Source organism: Talpa occidentalis, unplaced genomic scaffold (assembly GCF_014898055.3).
Source record: "Talpa occidentalis isolate TD23 unplaced genomic scaffold, MPIMG_talOcc4v2.1 talOcc4.14, whole genome shotgun sequence".
Classification (NCBI taxonomy): Eukaryota; Metazoa; Chordata; class Mammalia; order Eulipotyphla; family Talpidae; genus Talpa; species Talpa occidentalis.
Window position 1 is genome coordinate 25832206 of NW_023601433.1, and position 15597 is coordinate 25847802.

The following is a 15597-nucleotide window of genomic DNA, read 5'->3' on the forward strand; positions in this document are numbered from 1 at the left end:
CCCCAGGGGAAGTTCCAGTATCCTCAGCATGGAATAAAAGCAGCCAAATAAATTTGGATCCTGCCAACTTACATATCCTTATCTCCCACTACTTCCTTTGCTGTCCCTTTACTTTAGCATCTGACCGACCGAGACTGTATAAAGCCACAGTGCATTACCTTCTCTACAGCTCTTTGGCTCCGCATCTCTTCTCTGTCTGGCATATCCTTGCCTTGCCCTTCAGGTATCAGTTCATATATCACCTCCACCAAAAAGCTGGAAAATAGTGACACAAAACCGTGAAGTTCCTTCCGTGTTCCAGTAGCACCCTGTTCATACCTGTCATACTGCATACATGATCACTGAGGAGCGGACCGTGCCATCTCTGTATTGTCATTCCAGTGGTTGTCACAGTACCTTAGCACATGCTTGCTGAATAAATGAGAAATGAGAAAATCGGAAGCGCTGATCCTTAGCCACAATAACACATTGATTCAATGTGCAATGGACAAATTACGTTTGCCGTCTTTATTTTGGAATGTAGTGGCACATAAATAACGTTTCATTTGAATACTGATGAAGGGCTCTGCTCTATTTTCTTTTTAACAAGTTATCTTAGTCATCGACAAAGTATTTATTTAAGAATCATTTATTTATGCATTCAAGATTATAATTCTGTGTAGTGTTTTTCCAAACATGATTTTTCAGTCATGTTCCTTCCAAGACTAGGTCACCCAAGTAAACCATTGGCTTCATCCCACAAACCTGTGTGCTTTCACATCTGGCCTCTTATTTATTTGTGCTTTTTTTTTTTTTTTTTGAATAAAGTAACCAGCCAGGTCGTCTTCTCAAAGTTCAGCTCACTGGGAGGGATTTTCTTTAAAAATGTGCTACAGGTGTCTCAGAGAGAAACCGCAGTGAGGTAGCCTTGTGCATTATGATCATACCTGCACATTGTGAAGAACTAGCAAGAAAAATGCATGTGATCAATCCATAGCTGCACACCAGGTAGCAGAGGATGTGTTCATTTGTCCAAGAATTGTAACCACATCTGCGACAGCCGCTGCATTGGGAGTCACCACCTCGTTAACCATATGATAATCCATCGTCACTGTCCAAGAATATCTTCTGTGCAACACGACATCAAGCATGTGGTTGGAATCACCAACTCGGCATTTTTCGAGTTCTTCATGGTGATACTAAAGCTTGCATTTCCTCTAAAAATGTGATATTGCTTATGTCTAGATAGGCACCAGTCTAGAAACTTCCAATTTGCCATAATAGTCTTCTCTCCAGAGGTCAGTCAGTATCAGCCAGTAACCTTTGTTGGAATCTATCAGCTTTGAGTTATAACGTATCCTGATCATGATGAATGGAACTTGGAAGAAAAATGTAGGGTGGGTTTGGGGACCCTCTGGGACATTTATGTACTAAAACCACACATTTAGCACCCAGTCTCCATAAATGTGTGCTCTGGTAGACAACAGTTACATTGTGGTTCCCTGGAGTCAATGTTAACTCAGAATTAATGTCCTGTGTTCCCAAGGTTTCTGGTTATTTCCATTTCCACATTGCGCATTCACCTAATCAAGGATTAAAGGTCCTTTTGGGGATGACAGGAAGACAGATCATAGGATAATTTTGGCAGTTATCAGGGGTTTTAATCAAGTTGACCTGGCTGTCTTCATTCAAAGAACTGTGGTATCATAAACTGACTCACTTCTTGGAATGGATTTAGGGGCCATGATAATTTATGTTTATGATTCAAGTGACACTTTGTTCACTTGACCTATAACTTGTCAAGTAAGAACTCTGTAAAAAAAAAACCAAACAAACAAATAGTGATGGATCCAGGTGGACTGAGGATTGAGCCGGAGTGACAGGGACCAGGCAGGCGGCATAAATGAGGGACTTGGCAACCAGCACTCCAATCTCCTGCGTCTTAGACATTGGCAGATGATTCAATCCTTTAAAGAACAACACTGCAGATGGGCTCCTACCAAAGAGTCCCGGCTGGGAGTGGAATGTGGGACCATGTGCAGGTCAATCTGCTCCAACACTTTCTTGTGGTTCCCTCCTTCGATTGAGGCCACCAATGGAAAGGAGTCCTCCTAATGGTGCAGGCACCATGCACCTGCCTTTTGGTCACATGTGGCTAATGAGAAATGGCACGGGTGCCAGCAGGTACAGGAGATGCAAGGGAAAGTTAAACTCGTGTTTGAGGATGGCTTGACACTGGTAGATTTTTACCTATCCTGCAGATCCTGTATTCTTTGTATCACCGACGCTGATTTGGTGGCAGGGAATGGCTACAGAAAGAGGCTTGTTCGGGCTAGAAATTCTAATACTCTTCAAGGGATTGTAGTAGTTGAAAAAATTCAAATGAGTGAACAGTACTTCCCAGCCATACAGAAGTTTACTGTGTTGGACCTAGGGATGGTCTTGCTTCCAGTGGCCAGCCAGAGGGAGGCATCCTGCCTCATTATGAAGTTAGTTCAAGAGCAAACCAAAGATCCCAGTAAAAACCCTTTTCTCATGAAGAAACAGGCTCAGATTTCTGAGCCCCACCTTCTTAGAACCGTGCAACAGATCCCAGGGATTGGAAAAACTAAAGCTCCCCTACTGCTTCAGAAGTTTCCAAGCCTCCAGCAACTCGGTAAAGCTTCCATCCAACAACTGGAGCCAGTGGTCAGACCAGCAGCAGCACAGCAAATTCACTCCTTCTTCACTCAGTCCAGGTGACACTTGCCGCCTTCGTTCTGCAGTGTTCTTTTAGACCACAAGGGACAGGATCCTGTTTTCTTTTCATATTTCAAAGCCACAACAAAAGAATTCCTCTCCAGCAACTAGTGGAAGAGTCCAGATTGGAGCCTGCCTGTTGTCCTGCCCTACTCTCTGGGTCCAGATATTTCAGCTAGTGCGTCCCTGGGGGCACTGCCCTCCTCCTGCTGGCCTGAAGAGGGCCGGTGGGGCTCTTCCCAGAGTCCATTTAATTAGAGATGCTCAGACTCAGCAAGAATCCAGCTTGGGAAGATTTTTATGTGACCTTGATCTGTATGTATCATGAAAAAGGCTTATCAAGTTTCAGGTGATAGATAAGACTATCTGAAAGAAACAAATAATGAAGAACTGTGGACCATAAGCCCCTGTTCCTGGTGGCAGAGCTGCTGTTCTCCAGGTCTGGGCTTTGAAAACTACTGCCAGTGTAAATAAACAGTGGGACTGCCTTTTTTCTTCCTCCCTTCCTCCCTCCCTCCCTGGTGGCTGCACAGTTTGTTTATAACATGAGGCACATCTTCCGAACACAGAAAGCCGGAGCCTGGAGTTCCTATTTAAAGATAAAAAGCCTCGGGTGTCCCTGGTGGCACAAGGGAGTTAAGCACCACGCTATGAAGCGATCTGCAGCCCCTGCAGCATGAGTTCCATCCCCCGCCGGCCAGGGAGAAACCCACATGGTGAGGCAGACCTCTCCTGTCTCACCTGCTGCCCTCCTCAGCAGTGTGTTTCAGTCAGTCTGCCTGTTCTGCTCCCCACTCTGTCTCTGGTGAATCCTCTCACTGCCCCGGCATCTCTGGCCTGTATCCCAGCCCTTGTATGTGTAAATAATCTTTATTAAAAAATAAAAAAATAAAGATAAAAAGCGAGTGTGTGTGAGGGAGGAAAAGAATGTTTGTTAATGTATATCCCAGCAATGGGAAGATCTACATGGGGCAGCTGAATGCAGAGAGGAGAGCCAGGGACCAGGGATGCAGCCGCTTGTTCAGAAAAGTAAATACAATTAATGATGTGTTCAAAAAAAAAGATCAAGTAAGAATTCCGTAGGCTTCGTATCAATCTCACTTCTGGAAACACCTGGACAATGCCAATGTGCCCGAGTCAGGTGGATCTGATTGCTCCTTGTACCCAGCCATCTATTATGTTCATGAATGAAGAAATGTGTTACATCATTACTTGTAAGTGCTGAGTAAGCGGTATGCCTAGCAAACCATTAGTTTTTTATAAATCAATCTAATCATTATCAAAAGTCTAAAAGCATTCCATGACTTTTGAACTGTTTGCTGAATTTTCATGTTCAAATGTGACATTGACATTCCATGTAGAATGGAAAAGTCCCATTCTAAACCCTTTCCCTCCATAGGACATAGTCCAACCACCTCAACTGTCCGTCGTCACCTATGCTGCTTTTACACACTTGTGGATGATGTGACTTTTCTAGAATGTACTATAGGAGAAAGGGTTATAACATTAAATGTGCTTGACTATTTATACATACATATGACTACACATACACATGCTGTAGGCACCTGCATGGACCAGGAGTCCTTCTGGAAATGAAAACTTTACAGGAGTCTAGCACAGCATGTCAGCATAGCAATCTCTGGTAATCAGGCTGTGAATGTGGGAATAGAGACAGTGACCACATGAGCTGGGGGTCTCAGGGCTTTGGGCCCTGGTGAATGTGTGCCCCGTGACCAGCAGGGGGCACTGTGGGATGGCCCCTGGGCAATTCACTCAGAGGAGCCAGGGCCTGGGGGCTGAGTGCTTGGCTACCTGATGGAGATTGAACTGTTGTGTCCTCCCTGGTCCGGCACAGCCCTCTGAGCAGGGCCCTGTGTGTGGTGTCAACAGGTGCTTCCTCCCAGGGCTCTCCCAAGGGGTGAAGCAAACCCTCGTCTTTCTCAGTGTGGGGTGTGAGCTGAGCTGCAGCACTAAGGCTCAGGGAGGGCTGAGAAGTCCCTGGATGGAAGCCCATTTGCATGCACAGCCCCTCCTGTGGCAGAGGGTGGGGAAGAAAAGGAGGCCTGGGGAGCCCAGCCCCATGTGGGGCTCAGGGGCTGTGAGCACCATGGCCTGGACGCCTCTCCTCCTCGTGATCCTCTCTCACTGCACAGGTGGGGACAGGCCTCAAGGACCAGGGTCACTGCAAGCTTTTTTCAGTCTGTCTCACACAGTAATTCATAAAATTGTATCTGGTCCTTGTCTCTTCACCCATGAGTGTCTGTACTTGCAGGTTTCCTCTCCCAGCCTGTGCTGACTCAGCAGCCCTCCCTCTCTGCGTCTCCTGGAGCAACAGCCAGACTCACCTGCACCCTGAGCAATGACGTCAGTGTCCAGAGCAAAAAGATATTCTGGTTCCAGCAGAAGCCAGGGAGCCCTCCCTGCTATCTCCTGAACTACCACACAGACTCAGATAAGGTCCGGGGCCCCGGGGTCCCCAGCCGCTTCTCTGGAGCCAAGGACACCTCGGCCAACGCGGGGCTCCTGCTCGTCTCGGGGCCGCAGCCTGAGGACGAGGCCAACTACTGCTGCGTGGTCTCCCATGGCGGTGATTCTCACAGTGACACACACAGAAGGGACATGGGACAGGAACCTCAGCCTGCTCACAGTCTTGTTATGTGGCCATTTTTAAATAACTGTGCATATGCACACTATACGTTGAAATACCTCTGAGTTCATAATGGATCTGCTACAATTAAACATTCAGTGTTTCTAAAACCTCAGGAAAAATAACTAACATTAAGAATAAACTAACGAATGACTCTGGAAGGCTGCCAAGTTATTAATGTGATTAATCGTGAAGCTGCCCTTTTTCTCTTACCCAGATAAGGAAGAGGAGACTTCCCCACTCTCATTCTCAGTGTCCAGAGACCCACCCCCCGCAGGTGCACAGCCCTCACAGCGGGGACTCTGCTCCCCAGAGACACTTCCCTCCCAGGAAGTGGGGGAAGGAAGGGCCCACGAGATTGTGTCCTAAGAAACAGGCACGAAGAGGTGAGATGCCGTGTGAGGATCAGGCCCAGCGGGAATTTCAGACAGAGCTGCCCTGCGCCCTCACGGGCACCTCAGCCTTCAGTTGTGGAGTCGGGACGGGGGTCAGGCATAGGGAGTTGATGACTCAGGACGTGAGGACAGCAAACCTCGTTGTGGGACATGAAAGGGTAAGAGCGATTCTCCACAATGTGAACCAGCTGAGTCTACTCCAAGGAAAGGGGTGAAATAGAGATGCTCTTAGAGCTGACACCACACCGGACCCCTGGGGACTTCCGTGAGTGGTGTGCCCCTCTCCTGTCCAACAGCGCAGCGTGTGGGGTGGGCTGTGAGCATCAAGAGCAGGAGCTCCCCAATAATGGTCTGTGAGCCTCCTCTGGTGAAGCCTTTCATGAGTCCAGAATCCAGGTGACATTCTCCTGCCCAGGGAGCAGAAGAAACATTGGGGGTCCCCATGGCAATGTTACCTAAGCCTCAAAGGCATACTCCCTGCTGAGTGACCCAAGACAGATGTTACTGACCCCTAGATTCAAACTCATCCTCTGGCTCCTGGTGTCCACACCACCTCTGTTATGAAGGCCATGTCCTTGTTGCAGACCCAACGGCTCAGTTTGGGCCCTGCTGGCACGGTAGCTGTGAGCTCCGGCAGGTCCACCCCCTTCCCTTGCTCTGACTTCACAAGGGAAGTGACAACGTTTCTTTTCTTACTGTTCTCCCAGTGCAGACGCCTGCAGTTGCTCCCAGATACAAAATCCCATTTATGGTTGGCAAAGAAAACAGACGTCCCACCTCTGGGTCCTGGGAGACCCAGGTGTCCTCTCCCAGCACCTGCATGTCCCCACTCCGGGTCCAGGCCTTCTTCTCCCCCCATTACCCTGACCGTGTAAGGACGCTGGGCTTCTCTCTTGCCCTGCAGACTGCTCTCCTGAGCTGCTCCTGCTCTCTGGTCACCAGGAGACCCCTCCCCACTGGGACAGGTCTCTCAGACCTGACACTCACTATACCACTTCACCCCTTATTCCTAATTCCTTTCCCTCATTAGGAATGATATTGGATATATATCACTTCTCTAAACCTAGAGCTCACCAGATAGAATGATTACCACTGTTACCAACACGTGCTCTGGGGATCGTAAGCCTGGACCTTGGCTCCAGTTCGTGATGTTTTGGTTATGAGCCAGGGACAATGTAGCAGCAAACCCAGTGGCCAGGTGATCTTAAACTATTTGGTGACATAAATGTCACATTTTGCTACCTATTGGTCCTCAGTGACCTGAAAAAACAATGTCTCAGATGCGCACACCTTGGAAGCGACCTACACTTTTTTTTTTTTTTTTTTAAGATTGATTTATTTATACAAGCACTGGGTACAGTCAGAAGTGTGGGAGGGTGAGAGAATTCACCAGAGCCAGAGCGGGGAGCAGAGCAGGCTGACTGACGAAGTACACTTCTGAGGGTAGCAGTGGGCGGCAGGAGAGGTCTGCACGCTCATGTGGGACCCTCACCCGGGGGCCTTGGATCGAACCCCAGTGCTGCAGAGGCTGTAGGAAGCTTTGCAGCCCAGCACTCAACCGCTGTGCAACTGGGGAGTCCCCTGAAGCGACCTACTCTTTCTACTGCCTCAACTAGTGACAGCCAATGACGTGAGAACATCAGCACCCACCAGTAGAGCTGGGAGTGTGAAAAGCATAAGAAGATGTGCTGTATTCTGAGCCTAATAGGGGGTGCTGTGGACTGGTGCTGAGAGCTCAGGGGACCTGGATAGGTAGGCTCAGAAAATGCATCACTGACTCTTGCATAATTGGGACAGCAGTGCCCGCCCTGCCCTGAGCCACATGGGCACTCAGCACTGACTATCCCTGCCTCCTACTTCATCTCCTCCCATCTTGGAGTCGTTGCCCAAGCTTATTTTGCAGAAAAGGATGATGGACCATCACACCGCAGGGATAAATGTTCACGAACTGTGATGGGTGAGGCTGTCTGGACACAGCACAGCAGATACTTGGAGATGCAAGAGTCTCAATTCCAACAACAAGACCTCCACAAGCAGAGCTCTGGGGCTTCCCTGCCAGGACACAGGCCCCTCCCATCATAACCAAAGGCATTCATTTCACTACAGGATTCGCTGTGGTGGGGTGTGAAAGGATGTGATGGGGGTGACATGTCCACTGCCTTTCATCCTGGCACCCTGCACAAGCAGTGGGCCATCTGTTCTTTCTGTCACCTTCTCCCCTTAATTCTAGGGTCCTGGGCCAGGCTGTGCTAGACCTGTTGTCTTGCACAAAGTCTGTGTGTGTGTGTGTGTGTGAGAGAGAGAGAGAGAGATGAGTGAGCACCATCTTCTCTAATACTCTTCTAAGCCAGAGGCATCATGACAGAGTTTTCCTAAATATGCAAGGAGCTATTCCAAAGACATAAAAAAGAGGCCATCTTTTATGTCTTTAGTAAATTAGTGCAAACTAATTTACTGATTGTAGAAAAACCAGGACATCCAGTCTCACAAGAACTGTGTCATATTTGAACATTAAAGGACAATATCATTCGTCATTATAAGTGTAAAAATGCCTCACTTTATTGTAGAGACCGTGTTATAGCAAGAAGGATCTATCTTGGCCTCCAAGGAGGATTTGGGTTGAGGCTCAGGCATTTGAGAAGTCTCAAATGGAGAATATGGATTTTGAGGGAGAGCAATCAGTAGTGTAAGTGAGGCATATGTCAGACATAGGTCCGTTCAGGAAAGAACTTCAGTGCTCTCAGCAGTGGCATTTTGACACGCTGTAGGAGAAAAGGATACATTTTTTGGGTGCCATGCTGTGTAACTCCTGGATTCTGGAGCCTGAGCAGGGGGACAGGCATCAGCCTGGACCTTCAGATGGAAAAAGCACAGCCCAAAGAAAGCACATCCCTGGGTCAGGCAGACTCACCCAGAGCCACCAGGGGGAGCAGTTCTCTGTTCCTTCCTGCCTTGGGATGGCCTCCTGGGCCCTGGTTCTGTCATTTGCAACTTTCCAATCCTCAAGTCACCCCTACCTCCTGATTGCCACCCAGACTCCCCGACCAGGAAAGAATTGGTTTGGACCCTGGGGCCCTGAGGATAACTGAGACAAAATGCAAAGGTGACACAGGGCTCCCACCAGAGTTCGGGGGCCTTTCTGGCAACTGTGATGATGCAGTTTACTCATGATGAACATCAAATAAATGTATTAGTATTACAACTGTCATTTTCTTTGTATGTTACTTGCCTGCTCTTTCTCATTTATTTCAGGGAGCATAACCAATGGAAAATCAACATAAAAATTGTTGTTGCAACTGTAAAAGAGAAGAAAAACAAATAGCAAAGAGAAATCACTACATACATGATTGATGATGAATGGATGGATGGATGGATGAATGGATGGATGGATGGATGGATCTATCGCTCGATCATAGGTTGTTTGATAAACAGAGAGTAGAGAAATAGATAGATGAATTTGATGATGTTTCTAAACTTCAAGTTTAGGAAAGAATCTTCTAAATTTCCAGAGATCACTAAGAGAATTCTGTTCACTTGTAAAGAAATACATAAAGTCACACATTCTTGGAAATATTAGATGCAGAATTGAAAGGGACAGGTTCTTAGATTTCTGAAGAGGGAAAGATTTAGGTTGATTATATTAAAGCAAGTTATTATTTAAGACTGAAAAAAAGAGGAAAAGAGTAAAATTTCAGAAATTAACTGTAAATTTAAGATTATCTAAAGATTGGTACATCTCGGTAATGAAATGGAAATGGTGAAGCAATTTAAAGTACAATAAATTTAGAAATAGAGCAATATTTAAATAATGTACAATGTTTTGCTTTCAAAACTGAATTTTTACTAAAAAATAATGATTCAACTAACATTATGGGCTAAAAGTAAAGCCAAAGACTTTGCTAAAAAAAAAAAAAAAAAAGAAACCAAGCAAGATTTAGATGGGTTTAGAGATGGAAAAGAGTTAGAAGACTATGGGACTCCTTTTCCTGCTTCTTTTAAGAATTCCATTTTAATGTTTCTTTCAAGGCATGGGTAGTGAACATATATATATATATATATATATATATATATATATGACTCATAATTATAGATCAATTTTCCATTAGAAAACAGGCAAACATAATTTTTAGTACCATTGGACACACCTAAGAGTATACAGAACGTATTCTGGAAAAACAAAATACGAAAGTAAGATGCCAAACAAACACATATATATTGTATATGATAAACTTTTAAGAGAAAAAAGATACATTTGAGGAGAGCGTACACATGAGTTGAATACATAGCACACAGCAAAAACTAAAGGATGTTGAAAGTCAAGATTAAGAAAATCGGGCCTCCCTGGTGGCGCAGCCGTTGAGCGCTGGGTTGCGAAGCTGCCCACGGCCTCTGCGCCGCCGGTTTGATCCCCGGCTGCTCCCCGGCCACCGGAGGAGGGTCCCACATGGCGTGCAGACCTCTCCTGCCGCCCGCTGCTCCCCTCAGCAGTGTGCTTCGGTCCTTCTGCCTGCTCTGCTCCCCGCTCTGGCTCTGGTGAATTCTCTCACCCTCCCACGCTTCTGACTGTACCCAGTGCTTGTATAAATAAATTAATAAATCTTTAAAAAAAAAAGAGAGAGAAAGCTCAGTCCACCACATAAGAGATATCAGACCCTATTCATCATCTGTGCCACTAAAACTTCTTTAATTATAGCAGTACCTAGTAAATGTCCCTTTATGTTTCCATTATAATATCATGTTGCACATTGTTGGCTGTGTGACCAGACCATTTTATGTATGCATGCGTGCTCATTTGTCTGCCATTCAAACACCATGTATTTACATTATGAAGTTTTATTTTTTCCTTTGTTTTCTAAGATGTGTGTTCTCACTATAATTACTGAATGTGGTGTCGAGGCCAAGTGCAGAGATCTGTGTGCTGTATTGCTGAAAGTGATGCTAGCTGCAGATTTATTTCAGGAAAAACATACTCCATTATTTCTACCTTTATTTCAATGAGGGACAATTTAGTTGTGAAACATCCAACAATCATCAGAGGGGGCAGCTTACAGAGAGTGTTTTTTCAGGCTTCCAGCAACAATCACTAAGCAACCATCCTTTCGTATGTTCATTTCTATTTTGTCTACATCTACTTTCCACAGACTAAGGAGTTATCCAGCTGCATCATCACCTTAGTTGTCACTCATGTCTAGAAGAAGGGGATCTGGCTAGACTTAAAAGTAGCTCCAAAATTTTGGGGAGAAAAAGAATGCAATGTGACTCTACTGGAAGCTTGTGATAATATAAGGGATTTTTCCCAGGACCTGCACAATCACTGAACATAAGGAAACGTAGACGCCCATGCCCTTTGTAACATTCAACCTTGAGCCATGAGCCTGTGCTCATCTTTGGGGCTCAGATGGGTCTCCTGGGGAATGCATAAACTTGGGTTTTGTTTTCTGAACCGAGGCTGGCCTCTCTCTGCTCTTGGATTGGTGAGCTCAGTTGATTTCTGTTTTTTTAGGGTAATTATTGATTAAATGAGAATAGAGGATTTTCTACTGCCTCTTTGACTTTAGTTTTCTAGTCCTATTTCCCTGCTCAGCATTTTTTTTTTTTATGAATTTTCTTCTCTTTGAATTATACAGGGGATCTCTTTTAAACATTTCTTTCAGGGAAGATCAAGTGTTAGCGAACCACTTCTTCAGTTTTTGTTTGTCTGGGAAGAACATTATTACTCTCTCGTCTCTGTTAGGAGAATCCTGCAGGTGATGATATTTGTGACTGGTATATTTTATCTCTATTCTGAATATGTTATTACATCCTCTCCTTGCCCTCTGGAAGAGAACTTGGTCATCATATTGCCTCAGTTGGGATCATCTGACGCCCTTGTGATCTTTTAAAGGGCTGGAGAAAGCAACAGGGAGTTTAGTTTCAAAAACCCACATCACGGTTTGTTTCCTCTTTTTCTTTTTCTTTTTTTTTTTTTTAAATGTATTTATTTCTACATACAATAACTGGAGCACAGGCCAGAGTTTTGGGGGGTGAGAGGATTCACCAGAGACAGAGTTGAGAACAGAACAGGCAGATTGAGCGAAACATACCGCTGAGGGGAGCAGCGGGCAAGTCAGGAGAGGTCTGCTGTGCCATGTGAGTCACCTCCCTGGCTGGGGATCGATCTTGTGCTGTAGTGGCTGTGGTGAGCTTTATAGGTTGCATCTTAACCCCTTGCATCACCAGGGAGTCCCCTCCTCTTTTGCTATTTCAGGAGATTTTTCTTCAATTAAATTTCAGTGGCATTTTTTAGATCCATCTGAAAAGTCACTTTCTACATTTGGAAGAAATGAATATCAATGTATTGAATAATGAACAATGGCGTAGGATATCCACACCGATAACATTCTGTGCAAATGGCTCCTCTTCACGTCCTAGAAAACTTTCCTATTGTCCACAAGACCCCCGAAACTTGCTCGGACATACAAATCCCCAGGTCCTGGGTCAATGATTTGATTCAGAAATAATGAAGTTTATATCCTGCCAAAATCTACCTTGATATCTTGTTGTGGGTGAGTTTTTCTGTACTTACTCATTAGACTTCTCCAATAACAGCAGAGCTTAGACTAAGATGAAGCTGGAAGGGATGATGCTAAGCTAGGTAAGTCAGAAGGAAAAAGATAAATATTGGATGATTCCACTTATATATGGAAAATAGAGAAACTGAATAAAGGGTCAGAAAAAAGACACACTTTGCAAGCTGACCATATAACTTGAGACAAACAGCAGGGAAGGAGCAAGAGGAGTCAAAACAGAGGAGGGAAGAGCACAAGGGACTGTGGTGATGGATCATGGGTGCTGTGGTGGTGGAAACTACACTTGAAGGGAGAAATTAAATACAGTCCAAATTTAATAGTGATGTAAGAAAATAAAACTATTTAAAAAAAGACTTGTGGCCACTAATTTCCAAAACGGATCCTGCGATTTCATTGCTTATCAAAATTGTTGATCAAAATTCCTCTCATGGAAAATGAATAGACATATTCTTTTCAAAAGTTACATATCCTAATGAAATAGCCTAATGAAATAGGCTATCCTAATGAAATAGGCTCTTCACACTGTCCATACAGAGGGTGGATGACAACCTTTTTTTGTAATGGGTCACATAGAGTTTTAAGGGAAGCATGCCTGTAGACAACTTGGCAACTGCTTCCTCATGCTGTTGCGTGCCAAAGCAGCCAGGATTGAACATGGCCATGTGCACTCTGAAGGTTGAATATCTTATAATCTTCATATGTCACAAAAAGATTCTTCTTGTGATTTCTTATTCCACCTTGTGGAAATGTAAATGACCATCCACACACAAATAGGAACCATATGGGATCTGGCTGACAAGCTCGTTTCCTGACCTCTGCTATAGAATATAAACTAGAAAACATATTTCAGAAAATACTCATCATCAAGTGTTCAATCTTTCTCCTTGCCTCTGGCGATAAGCACAAAAACACTGATGGAAATAAGTGGGAACCAGTCACTCTGATCTCTCAATCCCAGGCTGAAAATTCACAAATTTCCTTGGCTCATATTTAAAAATCAGGGACTCTTTCAAGTCCCTGACAACTTGGAAATGCTTTGCCTCCATTCTTTAACCTTCCTGTCAAGGCAATGGCTCCCGCATGGTTTCTTGGCCACTTTTGGAGAATCTGCTGGTATTCACTTATTCCATATCCCACAGAGGGGATTAGTAACTAAGTCCCAGAGTAGAAAGTAAGTTTGACAGTCCTCTGCTTGGGAGTACTGAGCAGTCCTGGAAGGTACTGCTCTTATTTAATGGAAGGTCTGCTCTTATTTAATTCTGCTGTAATGGAAGGTCTGCTCTTATTTAAGTCAGCTATGAAGGAGAAAGTAAAATTAAGTTTAAGTTTAATTTTTTTTTAAATTTTTTTTTTTATAGAGGCATGCTTTATTTATTTGTTTGCTGGTTTGTTTGTTTGTTTTGTTTATACATGCACTGGGTACAGTCAGAAGCGCGGGAGGGTGAGAGAATTCACCAGAGCCAGAGCGGGGAGCAGAGCAGGTAGAAGGACCGAAGTACACTGCTGAGGGGAGCAGCGGGCGGCAGGAGAGGTCTGCACGCCATGTGGGACCCTCCTCCGGTGGCCGGGGAGCAGCCAGGGATCGAACCGGCGCCACAGAGGCCGCGGGCAGCTTCGCAACCCAGCGCTCAACCGCTGCGCCACAGGGGAGGCCCTTAAGTTTAATTTTTTAAACTAAAACAAGACCAAATTCTAAAAGTAAAAAATCCTAATGAACCCTATGTTCATTGCAGCACTATTTACAATAGGTAAAACCTGGAAACAACCCAAATGCCCCCAAACTGGTGTCTGCATCAAGAAGATGTGGCCTACATACACAATGGAATACTATTGAGCAATGAAAAAGATAAAATCATGCCATTCGCAGAAATGTGGATGGAGCTAGGAGAAATTATTCTCAATGAAATAAGCCAGAAGGTCAAAGAAAAATATTGGATGATTTTGCTTATAGCAGGTATATAGGGGAACCAAATAAAACTTCAGTGTAAAAAAATAATAACAATAAAAAACACAAAGGGCAAAAACAGACAATTATAAATCAGAGATATTCTGTATGAAAGAGGTTGGAGAAGGATCAGAGGGAGGGAGCGAGGATCACAGGAGACTGAGCTGATGGTGCATGGGTACGTTGGTGAAGAAAATTCTATGGGGACTACACCTGAGGTGGTGGGGGAAAGCAAATATTTTTTTAAAAATGAACAATGATGTAAAAAATTCAAAAAATTTTAAAAATCCTAATGACTGAATTATCCTCCTCTACTCAAATCCTGATGATTCCATTATTTTCCCTTTTATTATGCTATCTCTTTCATCTGGCATAATTCTTCTTTTTACTGCAATGATGATCTTGCTATTTTACTTACCATTGCTCAGCATAATCTCTTGGCTTGCTGTGATGGCTTAGGCAGTTCATATATACTGTCAGGTCTCTCTATTTCTCTTCCTGCTTCTAACCAATACAGCTGTGTCCCGTTGTTTGGTTAAATCAATACTGACAAAATCACGACCACACAAGTATCCTTTACTTTAAGTCAAATAATCCAAAGCTTTTCCATTTTCCCTTTAATCAGTTTCTCTTATTATATTTATTTCTCTGTGGACCTATTGTTACTCTTCACACTGTCCATTAGACTCACATGGCTTCTCAATGCAGTTTTATAAAGGAAAATTCCTGCCCATTAATATGTTCACTATATTCAATCCCCCTTCACAGTTACTTGTTTTCTTTCTTAAATCAGAATCACTATGTATCCAAAGATGCCCCTATATCTAATTTTTCTTGTCATCTCATTATCCAAATACTCCTTAACATTGTCCTTTGTCAAATGTTCTGTATTCAGGATCCCATATTTGCCTTTTCCAAGATCTAGATACTGAGATTTGCAGGCTTCCTCATCTGACTAAAGAGATCATTAGAGCAGAACTTTTGGAAATTTGCTGAAAATTTTCTTTATTCTCAAAATTGATACATTATTTGACCTATGTGTATGTAAATCAAGAATAAGTACACGATCTTTCACCATTTGGGGGATATTTATTCATTTCTTCTAGCACCCTCTCCTATTCAAAATCTTTTTTTAATTGCCTTATTTTTTTTCTCGTTGTAAAATGTTGTGATTCTGAAACTCTACAGGGATATGAGCTGCCCTTGCACACAGGTGTTCTAATTTACAATTCAAAATAATGGAAATCACCGAGCTAACTCATAAAAGTGTTTCTCTTTGGATGAAAAATCATTGTTGACCGTAAGTCATTTTATTTTATTCTA

General features: G+C 44.0%; 1 pseudogene; it reads left to right on the top strand.

Moving 5' to 3' along the window:
- The first annotated feature begins 2005 nt into the window (after positions 1-2005).
- Positions 2006-2802, top strand: LOC119245224 (Fanconi anemia core complex-associated protein 24-like; annotated as a pseudogene).
- The last annotated feature ends 12795 nt before the right edge of the window (positions 2803-15597 follow it).